The sequence below is a fragment of the Diabrotica undecimpunctata genome, chromosome 1 (genome assembly GCF_040954645.1).
Source record: "Diabrotica undecimpunctata isolate CICGRU chromosome 1, icDiaUnde3, whole genome shotgun sequence".
Classification (NCBI taxonomy): domain Eukaryota; kingdom Metazoa; phylum Arthropoda; class Insecta; order Coleoptera; family Chrysomelidae; genus Diabrotica; species Diabrotica undecimpunctata.
The window spans coordinates 124,850,726-124,866,246 of NC_092803.1; the positions used below are offsets into that span (position 1 = coordinate 124,850,726).

Sequence of the window (15,521 nt, forward strand, 5' to 3'; positions counted from 1 at the left end):
GATAGATGTTCAAACAAAACCTGTTCTCTGTGGACCTGTTCCCAAACCATTGACCATTGTTGACTATAAATCTTCAAAATCTTTTATCGATGTATCGGATCAAAAGGCTGCATATAATTCCCTTGTTCGACGAAGTATAAAGTGATCCTAAATTGGGTGTGGAATTATTAATACCAATAAATACCGCAATTGTAAACTTCTTAGTTCTGTACACATCTTTTACCGGCAAACATCTCTCAATTACTGAGTTCCGTGAACAGATTGTTCAAAGTGTTTTAATGCCACAAACAACTTGTGAAAACACTTTAACAACTATGCATACTTTGGACGAGAAAGGGAAAAGGGAAAGGTGTTCAGTATGTTATAAGAACTTTTCGAACCGTGAAGAAAGAACATCAGCGATGAAGAATGCCAAAAGGGTGTACACTCTTTGTCCGGCATGTGCCGTTACTACCGCAAATATCCGTGTTTTATGAATATTTATACATATCTTAGTGAGAAGGTATTTGATTATCTTCCTGGTGTGAGCCAATATGGCACACATGGTCCACATTAAAACAAATTACAAAAATAGTTATAAATATACCGTGTATACCGTGTTGGTATATACTGTTTTTTACTTTAAGAAATGTATTTTTTTTTAGAATAGAAATAAATAGTTATACACATTCTTATTTCAAAATTGTTAAAAAAATGTTCCGGTCTGACAGAAAACTTATATCATGATGGTCCGGGGCTTAACGTGTTATCTACTTCATTATATCTTACGAAATAATCAATTGGAGGCAATCGATCGATCTATTCTCGTGCTGTTTCTTTGCTTTCACCTGGCGCCACAACTCTTTGTGAGTTTTGGCCTGCTTAACAAGGGTCTTCTATTCTGCCTTGTAGGTTACTTTTCTTCTCCAATGCGTAATGCTCATATTTACAGGACCTTCTTTTTGTTCTATTTCCTTTGGGCTTCCATGAGTGGATTACGGTTATTGCTCGATTTTGTGGTATCTTTCTAAATGACCAATCCAGTTTAGGCTTTTCTGACTTAGCTGTTTACGGGACTTAATGGTCAGAACCCGACCATTTATTGGAATTGAAACAAAAGATGTTTTAATTCTTATTTGTTACTTAGAAAGTTGCAAAATAAGTCAGAAATTTAGGTTCATTATAAATGTTAATAACTTTTTTAAAAATTACCGTAGAACCTTCATATTACATAAAATATGTTGCATCTTGTAGTGCTTAAAATACAATCAACATTTAAAAGCGATGGGACGAATTGTTTAAAAGTAATTTTATTTGTTTATCTTAAATTAAATATTTTGCAACTGTATACCTGGGAACGCTCGTCAATACTGAAAATGACACTACCGCAGGGATAAACCGCAGAATTCGCACGGCTAATAGATGCTATTTTGGGCTTAATCTCCTTTTTAAATCTACAGTTATATCAAGAAATACAAAAGTAAAACTCTACAAAACAATAATACGCTCAGTCCTAACATATGGTTCAGAAACCTGGACTTTAACAAAAAGCAATGAAAACATGTTAGGATGTTTCGAAAGAAAAATACTAAGGCGCATCTATGGAGCGGTAAATGAAAATGGAGTCTGGATAAGACGATACAACTTCGAACTCTATAGGATATACCAGGAACCAGATATCGTAAAACACATAAAGATAGGACGTCTGAGGTGGGTAGGCCATGTAATGCGGATGGAGCAAACCGACCCAGCTAGAAAAACGCTCCTTGATAGACCTATTGGTCAAAGAAGAAGAGGAAGACCCAGAACAAGATTCCTAGATAACATCGATGAAGACATGAGAAATATGGAAATACGTGCTTGGCGAAGGAAGGCGATGGATAGGGACGACTGGAGAAAAATTCTTGGGGAGGCTAGGACCCACACAGGGTTGTAAAGCCAAAATGATGATGATGAAAATTTTGCAACATTGCATGATTAAGTTACAGTCATTTTACGGATAGCTAATAAAAGAAGAAGGATTATTCTATCAATATATTAAAAAAAAATGAAGAAAAAAGATTTTAAATATTGCAAAATCATTTTAAAAACATATTTTTCAATCAAATTTATTTTTTCATATTTGGAGAGCATTGGACTTGCAGTCCAATATAGTGCTGTACTTTTAGAAGTAAGTAAGTAAGTGATGATAAAGACAATGAAAGTTTTTAAGAATTATCAAGGTACGTTTATGGCAAAAATAGATACAAATGTTACAAAAAATCCACCAACTAATGGCAAAACACGAAGTCATAACATTGTAATACATCTTTCTGTTTTAAAGTCTGTTGAAAAATACTATGCCGAAAAAACTCTGTATATTTTGTGGAAGCTTTTAATTAATGGTGCTATTATAATCATAAACGTGCAAAATAAAAATGAAAACATTAGCGATCTGTTATGTTCATATGGTATTACAGCTTCTTTTGTTGAGCTTACCGACTTTTTAGAAATAAAATGACTCTTTGGACTTTTATATCAATCTCAAGTCCGTCTTTAAATTGAATCATGAGGAGGCTGAAGGACTATTTGGAACTGACGGCATGAAACGCGACATATTTTTGTGCTGTGATGTCACTGAAATGATTTTTATTTCTGTCAGCTACTGACAGTTTAACAGAAGACTGTTTAACTATCGATGAGAAGCTCGTTGGTTTTAGAGGTTGTTGTTTTTTTCGCGTTTACATAAAAAGTAATCCTAACAAATATGGTCAAAAAGTGATGTGTCTCTGTGATGCCAAGACTCATTATTTGTTAAATGCCTTTATTTATGTAGGTAACAGGAAAGTACCCAATCCCCAGGAGCTTTCTGTTTTGACCTTATCAGCAGTATCTGTTATTGAACCGGTAAAGCAAACTGGAAGAAAAATAACTAAAGATAACTGATTTACCTTAATTGAACTAATAGATCGACCAATTGCTTGCACAAAAACTAACCTATGTTGAAACGGTGCGTAAAGAGATATATTCCATCGTATATAATTTCAAATAAAAAAAAGCAGTTCATTAGTCTAAATTCGTTTTTACTTCATCAAAAACAATGGTTTCTTCTGTAATGAATTAAAATAAGTATGTAATTCTTCTGTCCTCAATGCATCATGATGACAAGATAGATGACAATATAAACAAACCTGATGTCATACTTTTTTGTAATTCCACTAAATCAATGGTAGATAGTCTGGATCAGAAATGCTCTACATATAATACTGGTAGAAGAACAAGAAGATGGCCATGTGCTATGCGGTATGCTATTATAAATATTGCCTTGGTAAATTCGTTTATTCTTTTTCAAACTGGTACTGACAGTTACATGATACGGAGACAATATGCGCCTAACTCTAACGAGGCTTCCCAGAGAAATTTCGGTGATAATTCGTAGAGTACTTAAACTTGATGAATTAGGTACAGCGACGGAAGAGCTAAAATTGACCACACAATTTCCAATACCTTAACAAGGCATTGGAAAGGGAATTTTGTATAATACCTACTGTTAATGAGATTCGTTTAATGTTACAGGGTAAGTCATTTTTTACAGTTCTAGATTTTAAGGAGGGTTTTTACCAAGTAGAACTGGATGAGCAATTCAGTAATTTATGTGCTTTTGGCACTATATTTGGCACATATAAATTTTGCCGCCTGACATTTGGTCTTAACATAGCACCTGAATACTTCCAGAAATTAAATTCTGAAAATTTTGCAGATATTCCAGGTTGTATAGTCTACTTTGATGATCTATTAATTTGTGGTCAGTCAATAGAAGAGTATAATAATACACTAAATAAAGTGTTAGATGGGGCTAGAGAACTAAATGTGAAATGTAACCCAAACAAAATACAATATTGCGTTGAAAGTGTTAGATACTTGGGTCATATCTTTGATAAAAATGGGATGAGAGCTGACAACAAAAAAGTAGAAGCGGTAAGAAGATTAAAGGATCCGGAAAATAAAAAGGAATCACAACAAATTTTGGGAATGTTAAATTATTTAAGTGCATTCATTCCAAACTTGTCAGAGATTTCCACGCCCTTAAGAGAACTCTTAAAAAAAAGGAATGGGTATGGACATATAGACATTTTAATGCACTAAATAAAATAAAAAGAAGTAATTATGTCAAGTAGTGTGCTTGCCAATTTCAATGAGAAGTTACGTACCAACCGTGATACAGACTGACAGTAGTAGTAATGGATTGGGGTGCTGTCTCTTACAGAATAACAGACCGGTAGCATTTGCATCTAGGGCGCTAAAGACAGCAGAGTCAAATATGAGTCAAATTAAAAAGGAGTTCTTGGCAATCCTATATGCATGCAATAAATTTCACAATTTCATCTACGGAAGAAAAGTGCAAATTGATTCTGACCATAAGCCTTTGGAGGCATTAATGCATAAAGGTATTGCGGACATAATGTCGCCGAGATTACAAAGGATTACGATAAGATTATCTAAACATGACATAGAGGTAAAATTTAAGCCAGGCAAGTTCATGCATGTGGCAGATTTGTTATCGAGGAATTTTATAAAAGATCAAGTGGATGATGATAAATTTATTACAGAAATAGTTTATACTATTGACATGACTGATGAGAAGAGGGTGCAATTTTGGACTGAAGTGGATGCTGATGAGGATCTGAAATTTGTAAAGAAATATTTTATACAAGGGTGGCCCAAAACCTTGCCAAGAGTAAGCGATTCAATTAGGTATTATTATTATATAAGAAATGAACTATATTTACTTGACGGACTAATATTTTACAAAGACAGAGTTATAGTCCCAAAAATATTGAGATAGAGCATGCTAAGATTATTGCATTCGAGTCATTTTGGCATTCAGATAACCCATCTCCATACATTGTGCCTAGAGCCCCGTGACCGTAACGATAACCTACTGATATGACAATAAGCCTTTCAGAAAACGACGCAGATGTTATATTTGTCCATCAAGCAAAGACAATAAACATGAAAGACATGAAAATCATATTTGTATAAATCTGCTATTTGTATAATACTGCTTTTTTTCTTTTGCATAATACATTTTGTGTTAAACGTTTGCAGCCAACTTTTTATATAAAAATATTCTTTCATAATTTATTTATTTATTCCACAACAAACACATTTTACAGAATAAAATGTAATTACAAGTAGGGATTTTGACATTAGATATACCTACATGCTAAGATAAAGTGATTGAGGCGGATAGAAAGCTAGATTTAATTGCTTTGATGTTGATGTTGAAGATATTATCTATGTCGCTATTCTTTTTTAGTTGTATATTGCACTGCCTCGTCATGTTGTTTATGGGCGAGCAGTCTGTCTCACAAATAAAAAAACAGCCCTCTATGACGTAACCTTAAGTTAATCTTAGGTACCAAGAACTTTATATAGTTGATCAAGAATAAGTCTTTATATTTTAAGTTATTCACAATATAATATACAAGTAGTATTGCTTTTATTTTCCGTGTCTGTTCCAGTGTTACAAATTTGAAAGTTTCAAGCATACTCCGGTAAGACAACAAGTATGGATAAGAATTATATTTTCTAACATATAGATATCTTAAAAACCTATTTTGTACCTTTTCAATTAAATCTATATTTACTTCTGCATGGGGTGCCCAAACTACAGAAGCATACTCAAGATGTGGTCTTACCAAGAAATTATATAATTTAATTATACTATCTATTATCTTAAAATGTTTGGTGTTCCTAATTATAAATCCTAACATCCTAAAAGCCTTATTAGTAGCAATGTGATAGTGATCATTGAAGTGCAAGCTTTGCTGAAAATTTACACCAAGATCTTTACACGCGGATTTTCTGGGCAATTCTTTATTATTGATACAATAAACCATATTAATAAAGTTTCTGTTACATATGAAGGTGATCACTGAACACTTTTCAACATTTAGATCCATTCTATTTATCTGAAACCAATTAGATACTGCATTCAAATTTAGTTGTAATAGTTGGCAATCACATTGATCTTCTACAACTCTAAACATCTTAAAATCATCTGCAAACATTAAACAAGAGGAAAATTTGAGACAACTAGAAAGATCAAATATAAAGCAAGCAAATAAGAGTGGTCACAAGTTGCTGCCCTGAGGAACTCCAGAAGTTACGGAATATTCCTCTGAGAAAAAATTACCAAATCCTACTTGCTGACTTCTATCTACTAGGTACGAATTCAAAAATGTTAATGCATTAATTGAGAGGCCAAAGGTGTCCAGTTTTTCTAGTAACAAACCATGATCAACCCTATCAAATGCTTTTGCACAATCAGTGAAGATTACATCCATTTGCCTCTTAGTATTTATGGTATCTGCAGCAGATTGTGTGAAAATACATAAATTTGTAAGTGTTGATCTATAAGGTAGAAATCCATGTTTATATTAATTCAAAGATTTGATAAAATGTAATAAATTGTTATATAAAATAGATTCAAATAATTTTGCCAAAGAATTTAAAATACTAATTGGTCTATAATTTTTTACATCATTTATATTACCAGATTTAAAAATAGGAACTGTAATAGTATCTTTTAATTATTTAGAAAAGGTATTAGTTTTTAAAGCTAGATTAAATATGACCTGTAATGGTTCAACAAGTTGGTCGATACACCCCTTATAGATATAATAATATTAATAATAATAATCGCACTGTGCTCACAGACCAAACTGTAGCACATAATAGACCAGATCTCTTGCTAGTTAATAAACTAACAAGACAAACAACACTAATCGATGTGGCAATACCTAACAACAATAATCTGCGTCTTCAGTATAACGAAAAGAAGTACAGAGATCTGGAAATACAAATAAGGAGACAATGGAGAATGGAAAGTACCCAGACGATACCTATTATTCTTTCTACCACTGTAGTCATCCCGAAGAACCTCCTAGAAAACATAAAAAAGCTGGGTCTAAATGAACATCTATATAAGATCATGCAGAAAGCTGTGCTACTTTCGACGTCAAGATGCGTGCGAAAATTTTTGGGAGATACACCGACGTACCAAGTCACCTAGGACTCGATAACATGGAAAGAGTCCCACCAGAGCTCAATCCTTTTGATACCGTAGGTATCTGGGATGAGCGAATGTTCCCCTTATAGGAAGTGTGAGCCGTATGGCTAAATCTGGATAAGTCTGGATAAGAGTTAAATAGTTTGGGTTTAAGGTCGCTGCCTGGGGATCGCCAGGGCACGTCTGGAGCCGACGCTGGACGTGACAGCATGCGGGACGTCGGTGGCAGGGTGCTGAGGAGGCGGGCCCTTGTCATACAATCAGCTACAGCCCAACAACAACAAGAACAACCACAAGCGAGCCAAACAATACCAAGAGCTTGACACACTGAAGGTGCTGCGCTGGAACATCAGCCAGCGCTCACCCAAGCGGGACGACCGAGGCAGCGCATGAAATGGACTGAGTCCATAAATGAAAATATTTTGCGCTTCTATTACCAGGTGACAAACCTCGGTCAAGAAACGATCGGGTATCGACAAAATTTGTATGCCGAATTTTGTAGGGAGTACCCAGAAATTCAAGTAACTGAACAACGAGTTGCTGATCAATACCGTGTAATTATAATAAACAATCTTATCCCAGAGACTAAACGCAATACCATCAAAAGCGAAGTCGGACGGGAGACTAATCATCAAGAGGTAAATGTGAATCAAGTCCCTGTCCCTAATGAAATACATGAGCAGATTCCTGAGCTTGCCATACCAGAAACTAAACCTGATAATACACTACAGGACAACAACGAATTACACGATACTCTGGTAAGTAAAATGGCACGTGCTGTAGAAGAGTTTAATGGAAGAAATCCACCAAGCAGACCACCGCTACCAAAAATAAACTTTTCTAAAAAACTAGGTGCTCTGTTACAAATTATGAATACCGAAGTCCTACCCAATTACGTCGTAGAAGCTTATATGCTGGAATATTTGCACATGCTTATTTACTGTGCAGCAACAGCAACAACTAGTATAATGGGAATTAAGATCAGAATACGACGGGGTACCAATGCCGGAAGGACAGATAACAGAGTTGCACCCTGGGAGAAACAGCTTTTAAACAAGATTGAATTATTGCGTAGGGACATTTGTCAAATGAAAGAATATATACGACGAACAAGAAGTAGAAAAGTCATTAAAAAAGCTGATCAAATAATGCTAAGCACTGCAAGACACTCGCAATATAATCCAGAAAACAACACAGCCTAACAGTGCCTGGATACATTAAAACAAAAACTCTCCGTTTATTCAGGACGAGTTAGGAGGTACAAAGTTAGTAACAGCCGGAAATATGACAATGCGCTTTTTGAGAATGCTGAGAAGGCGTTCTATCGGAAACTCAATTCCACTCCACTGCTGAAAGTGCCAATAAATCATACTCAAGCCAAAAAGAAATTCCGGAGTTTTGGGGAAATCAACTTTCCACACCAGCTGCTCTTAACACCAATGCTGGATAGATAGAAGATACGACGCACAGCTGTCAACACTACCGTACAACTATCTACGAACCCTTCACCACAGAAGAACTCTCTAATATCATCAAAGAGCTTCATAACTGGAAATCTCCTGGATCAGATGGAGCTCAAAACTTCTGACTTAAGAAGTTCTGGAGTGCTCATGAGTGCTTGTCAACACTAATTAATCGTGATATTTCTAATCCGCAGGAAATACCATCATTTCTAACTCAGGGAACAACTTATTTAATATCGAAGGATCAAAATAAGACCCAAGATCCAGCCAAGTACCGCCCAATTACTTGTCTTCCAACTCTGTATAAATTGGTCACATCCTGTGTAGCCCAGGGTATCTACCAACACTGCGCTCTAAACAATATCATAGAACCTCAACGGAAAAAAAGCGCTAAGGGTTCCATGGGTTGCAAAGAACAACTTATTATCGACTCAGTCATTTCTAACCAGGCATACACCAAAAAAAGGAACCTCTTCACGCTTTTATTGACTATAAGAAAGCCTTTTACTCAGTGCCGCATGAATGGCTGGTAGATATGTTAAGAATATATTAAGTCGATGATAATATAGTAACCTTTTTAAGACATATAATGACAGATTGGAAGACTAAAATTCATCTCCAAATACCTGGGAAAGCAATATCGAAACGGAAAAAATCGCAATTAACCACGGCCTATTCCAAGCGGACTCTCTGAGTCCATTGTGGTTCTGTCTAGCGATGAACCCACTATCCCAGCTATTGAACTCCACTGACTCAGGTTTTCGCATTAAAAACAACAATACTGTAGTGGCGAAGCTTAATCATCTGTTGTATATGGATGATTTGAAACTAATGGTTTCCACTCGAAATCACTTAGATCAAATGCTAAAAACTGTAGAAACTTTTTCAAATGATATCAGTATGTGCTTTGGGTTAGACAAATGTCGTGTACTAAATATAGTCAAGGGAAAGGTTCAGCCTGGAGGATTCGATATGCAAAATGGTCAAAACATCGAAGCTATGGGCGAAAATGACATGTATAAATATCTAGGAGTAAAGCAAGCGCGGAAAATTGACCATAAACAAATGAAAATCGAATTAACATCATTGTTCAAACGAAGAGTAAAACAGCTACTCCGCTCACATCTTAATAGTAAAAATTTGTTTAAGGCATTAAACACCTACGCATTTTCCGCACTTAGCTACTCATTTGGGATTATTAAGTGGACTAAAACGGATATCAAAACTCTTCAGCGAAAAGTACGAACACACCTCACAAAGGCACCAAAACACCATCCTCGAAGTGCAGTAGAAAGAACGACATTACCGCGGTATTTAGGAGGACGAGGACTTATTGATATAAGCGAGCAATTAGAAAAACAGATTGACACAACACCGATCAAACTAAGCGAACAAGAAATGTGCATAAACCATCTTACTAAGAACGAAAAAATGCGCATCTGAATGGGCAAACCTCTGCACGGGTGACATCCAAATGAAGTCAGTCAAGAACTATGTCGACAATATAGAGTCGAACTATTGGCTGACATTAGAAAAAATGTTCCCTGAAACAGAAGGTTTATTACTCGCCAATCAGGTTATACCCACCAAAAATTACCTGAAATATATCGTCAAAGACCCTCAGGTCCAAAACAAATGCCGATATAGATGTCAAGCCCAAGAAACTATCCAACATCTTACCGGGGGCTGCCAGGCATTTGCTGCAACCGAATATAAAATAACGGCATGACTTAGTAGGGAAGATCCTCCATCAAGAGATAGCTTTTAAACTGAGACTTCTACAAACAAACTATCTGCCATATTATCAATACGTTTCTGAGAGTATGCTTGAGAATGACAACTACAAGCTATACTGGGATCTCACTGTACTCACAGACCAAACTGTAGCACATAATAGACCAGATCTCGTGCTAGTTGATAAACTAACAAAACAAACAACACTAATCGATGTGGCGATACCTAACAACAATAATCTGCGTGTTAAGTACAATGAAAAGATCGCCAAGTATAGAGATCTGGAAATATAAATAAGGAGAGAATGGAGAATGGAAAGTACCCAGACGATACCTATTATTCTTTCTACCACTGGAGTCATCCCGAAGAACCTCCTAGAAAACATAAAAAAGCTGGGTCTAAATGAACATCTATATAAGATCATGCAGAAAGCTGTGCGACTATCGACGTTCAGATGCGTGCGAATTTTTGGGAGATACACCGACGTACGAAGACACCTAGGACTCGATAACATGGAAAGAGTCCCATCAGAGCTCAATCCTTTTAATACCTTAGGTATCTGGGATGAGTGAATGTTCCCCTTAGAGGGAGTGTCAGTCGTATGGCTAAGTCTGGATGATATAATAATATATATATATATATATATATATATATATATATATATATATATATATATATATAATGTCGAGTTGATTTAGTTATTTTTTTTTTTTAACTTAAATAAAATGTCGGGTCAGAAATGACCCGACGGTACAAGTTACGTTAAGGGTTAAATAAACTATTTAATTCGTTTAAAACATTTTTATCAGTTCTTATCATTTTTTAGGTATATTTAATTTTTAGTAATAAGGTAATAAACGTCATTAATAATTTATTTATAATAGATTTTTATAAAAAAAAAACACATTAGAAGCTTTGTGGACGATTCCATTAAAAATCAATCTTTTGTGAAGATTTTATATTAAAATTTTAAAGTATAGTATTTCAAATTATGCTAATTAGATCTCTTAATTGTTATAAACCGTCAAACAAATTGTCAATTAAAAAAAACTAAGACTGAGACTAACCTCGTCTCAACTTTTTTTCCTTTATCCACTAGGACAACTTTTTCTTTTTTTTATATTTAGAAAAATGCGAGCTTTGCAAAAATGAAAAACTTATTTTCCTGTAGTCAACAGTTAAAAAGTTTTGTAATTGCTTCTAAGCAAAAAATGGATATATTTTTTCAAAACGATTTTGCAGTATTTAAAATCTTTCTTTTTTATTTTTTTAAAATAAAGGGATAAACAAATAAAATAACTTTTAAACAATTTGACCGATCGCTTTGGAATTTTGATCGTATTTTAAGCACTACAAGACTACAAGACCCAACATTTCCTGAAATATGAAGTTCATCTTTAAAACATTTATTAACGTTTATATAAAACCAAAAGTTCTGACTTATTTTGCAACTTTCTAGGCAACAAATAAAAATAAAAACATTTAAACAACGCCATTTTGAAGGTTGTTAAATGATTTATAAGTTTATTACTCTTAGGTTTGTTTCAATTGCTTTACTTTTTGTTGATAGGCGAAAAAGTTGATGGTGAAAATTTAGCGTTTTTTTACTTTTACATATTAATAACTAATTAAGTTAAAAAAATGGACTGCAGGAAATATTAAGGTTTTTGTTGCAGACGTCCATACTACTCTAAACAACTCTCGTTTGCCTGAGCGGGAGATCGGGTCAGTGCCACGACAAAAACCTTATTTCCCTGGTCTATTATATATAAATTAATACTAAAGATAGTTGCCAATCAAAAAATTCAAACAGAAAGTTGCTAATAACAAAAATTATTTCTCCTAAAATACTGATACTTGATCGATATAGAGATTTATAGCGGTCGTAGTGGCATCAAAACTTGATTTATGAATTCTGAATATTTTATTTGGTCCCGCATCATAAAATTTATTCGTGATTGATGGCCTTTATAGGCAGACAATGCTTAAACGTGAATTATAGAAAACCGTTCTGTAGCGAGCCTTTTATGGGAATACAATGGCAAGTTAGCCGCCAGCGACTTTTAATTTATAAGCGTCGATGTATCCAATCGCCGATGGAAATTGCAAATTGTAGATTGGTTTCAATTACACTAAAAGGGTTAAGATTTTTTTCCTTAAATACAAACATTTACAAATCTAGTTAATCTAATTAAAATCTAATAGAGCTATAAAAGTTTTCGTAATTCTGTTGTTTTTTTATAGAATTATTGAAATTTCATTAATATTTTTGTACTTGATGTACCAAATTGAATAGAAAAATCAGTTAACAGGCCCTGCAAAAAGTTAGCAAAAATATATCAAGACATTTATAGAAGGAAATAAAAAGTATAATAGAAATAAATAAAAATGTAGGAAATAAAAAATCTTTGGTTATATTAAATAACAGTAGTTTTGTTGACACGTTTTTATGACGATAAACATATTCAGTATACCGGCAAACATCATTGAGTGAAGACGGTTGACATCAAAGTAAATTTTAAGAGCAGATGGAGTGCTTGGATGACTTGCTCTCCAAAAAGCAGTCGCAGTTTGATTAAAAACTTCATAGGCTATATGGTAACGAGACGATCTTCTTCTTTTTCTTTATTTCAGAGTTAAGGCATTTCTTTCAAATCATGTAGTCATTATATATCTGACAAAGGCATATGATAGTGTACCACGTTCTATGCTCTGGGTAGCAATCAAAAAACCAAGAAAAACTAAAAAAAGCTGTATAACAGCTTTACAGAAATATGACCGTAAAAATTAAAACTGGAAACAAATTAACTAAAAAAATTCCTATTAGTAGGGGTCTAAAACCAGGCTGCTGCATAGTATCTATACTCTTGAAAATATATCTGAATGAGGCGCTCTCAGTGTGGAGAAGAAAATGCCGCTAGGGGCATTCCATTTAAAAACGAGAGTTTGTACATACACGATATACTTCGCTGACGACCAAGCCATTCTAGATGAAGATGAGAGCGATATAGACTATATCCTTAGAAAACTGGAAGAAAAGTACACCAAGTGAAGCCTTACAATTAATATGCAATAAAACTGAATATTTAGTTACAGGAGAAAAACCAGAAAACCTGTAAATTAAAAAGAGAACTATAAAATTAACTAAAACCTTCAAATACTTATGAGTCCAAATAACATTAAAAGCAGGAAGTAACGAAGAAATACATTTTAGGATTAGCCAAACAAAATCAGCCAGTGGACAGCTACACGGTTTATTGCGGAATAATGAAATAACAAAATAAAATAAAAGAAGAATTAATAAAACAATAATAGAATCAAAAATTAAGGCCATGAAAATGGACTATTGGAGACGATGTAGCCGGTACACTAGACCTAATAGGGTGAGAAACGTAGACATTAGGAGAATGTCTAAAAATAGATGACCAAAAAATAGAAAAGTGGACTTTGCCCACTAAAAGAAAACGAGGTAGGCCAAGATGGCCATAGAGTGAAGATATTAAACATGCAATGATCGCTAGAGATTTAAAAACTGAAAATTGCTTAGACAGAAAACGCTGGAAACTAGGATACGAGAAACGGTGCCAGCTATAGCAGACTCGGCTATTATATAGTTGGGCATTTTTTTGTTGATTATAAAATGCCGATAGACTCGCTCCATATATTTGTAAGGCACAAAGACACTTTTCTTTTTTCTTGTTTTCATTTTGGTCTGTATTCTCTTAATTTTTAATTGATCGACTACCTACTATTATTTTTGTCGTTCGTCTTTATTTATTTGAAAGTGTGTAGAGAACAACCAGTTGCATTACTAGAATCATCTCGGTAATGTAGTATTATAAAGCTCGTCCTCGTAAAGCTCCTACATTAATTTTCTATCTATAGGTAATATTAGCGTTATTACTTGACCAGTACAATGTACAGACCTGAATCCAATTAAGCATATATAAAATATGCGTATAAAAGATGGATGATATGTCAAAACACTTTTTTGAATATTATTTGGGACTTTACTTTTACATTAGAATATCCTTGGCGTTATTAACGACGATAAGAAATTTTTCAGAAAAATAGATTAATAAATTTGGCTAACATATATACATACTAGCTGACCCAATAATTATATATCGCAAAACAATGTTTTCCCATATAAATTATGTCTAGTGAATATTCTGGTAGCTAAATAAAAAATAACTAACTTATTGTAAGTAGGTAGGGGTGGGTTCAAGGATTGAAAGAAAATGGAGCGCTGTAAATGATGATGGATTATAAAAATTATTCACCACAAAATACCAACCATTCATCGTTGATAATTTGCTACAGTCTGAACTATATATCTTGTGAGTTCAGGAACAGGCTTGGATCTGGATCCGTACCGACATTGAAGCCGTCCAATGGTTCATTTGGCGTTTTAGTTTCTGTAATTGTACTTTTCCTCATCCCAGCTATTCATTTTTAAATTTAAGCGCATGGTAATTGCGAATTTCAAATACCAGTCATAGGCTTCCGTTTAGGGTAGATCAACGGTTATTTTAATGCATTACTTTCTTGTCTTCAACTTTTAAGCATTATTTATACTAGATTATTAAATTTTCAGGTATTCTAGTACCCTAGTACTAAAAGGTACTCTTACTTTAAGTCGGTAGGATACAAAATTTTCTAGAAAAATCGATTTGAAAATTTTTCGTTTTTTCGTGATGAAAGTTAAAATTAATGAGAACCTTAATTAACTTTATAATTTATTTTTGTTTCAATAAATGCAACACAAAATTCGTAAAAAAAGTTTAAGAAAGAAAGCAAAATGTAAGATTTTGTAACCATCTAGCGAATTCTTCACGAGTAGGAAAATCTTCTTGTAGTAGTGCTTGTGCCTTTGTAAAATGAAAAGGATATACATTAAGTATATAAGATTAAGTAAATAGTTCCTACGGAAGATTTTAAAATTTTTTGGGATACATGGCAGATAGTCTTCGAATGCTAATTTCTGGATTTTCCTCAACTTTCATTAAAATAACATATTCATGTGCTGCTGTTACATAATTATGTCGTCCTCTTTCATTATTTTTTGGGCCCATTGAACCTGTTTTTCTTTATCGTTGATGAAGAGTTGTAAATATTGAGTGAGTGGGATCACGATTGGGAAATTTTTCAGGGTATCAGTTCTGATGCTCGAGCGGTACACTTCATTTCGCCATAAACTAAAGTATATCAGCGTGTTCCTCATTAGTAAAAACCATTTTTGTTGAATTGAAATTATTATATTTAAATGCCATAAAGTAACAAACTAAAAG

The 15,521-nt window shown here is 34.0% G+C and overlaps 1 protein-coding gene across 1 annotated transcript in view; it reads right to left on the reverse strand.

The window, feature by feature from the left end:
- Window positions 1-15,521, reverse strand: part of LOC140431542 (kin of IRRE-like protein 2) — a 1,293,538-nt gene that overhangs the window by 1,196,949 nt on the left and 81,068 nt on the right. The window lies entirely within an intron of this gene.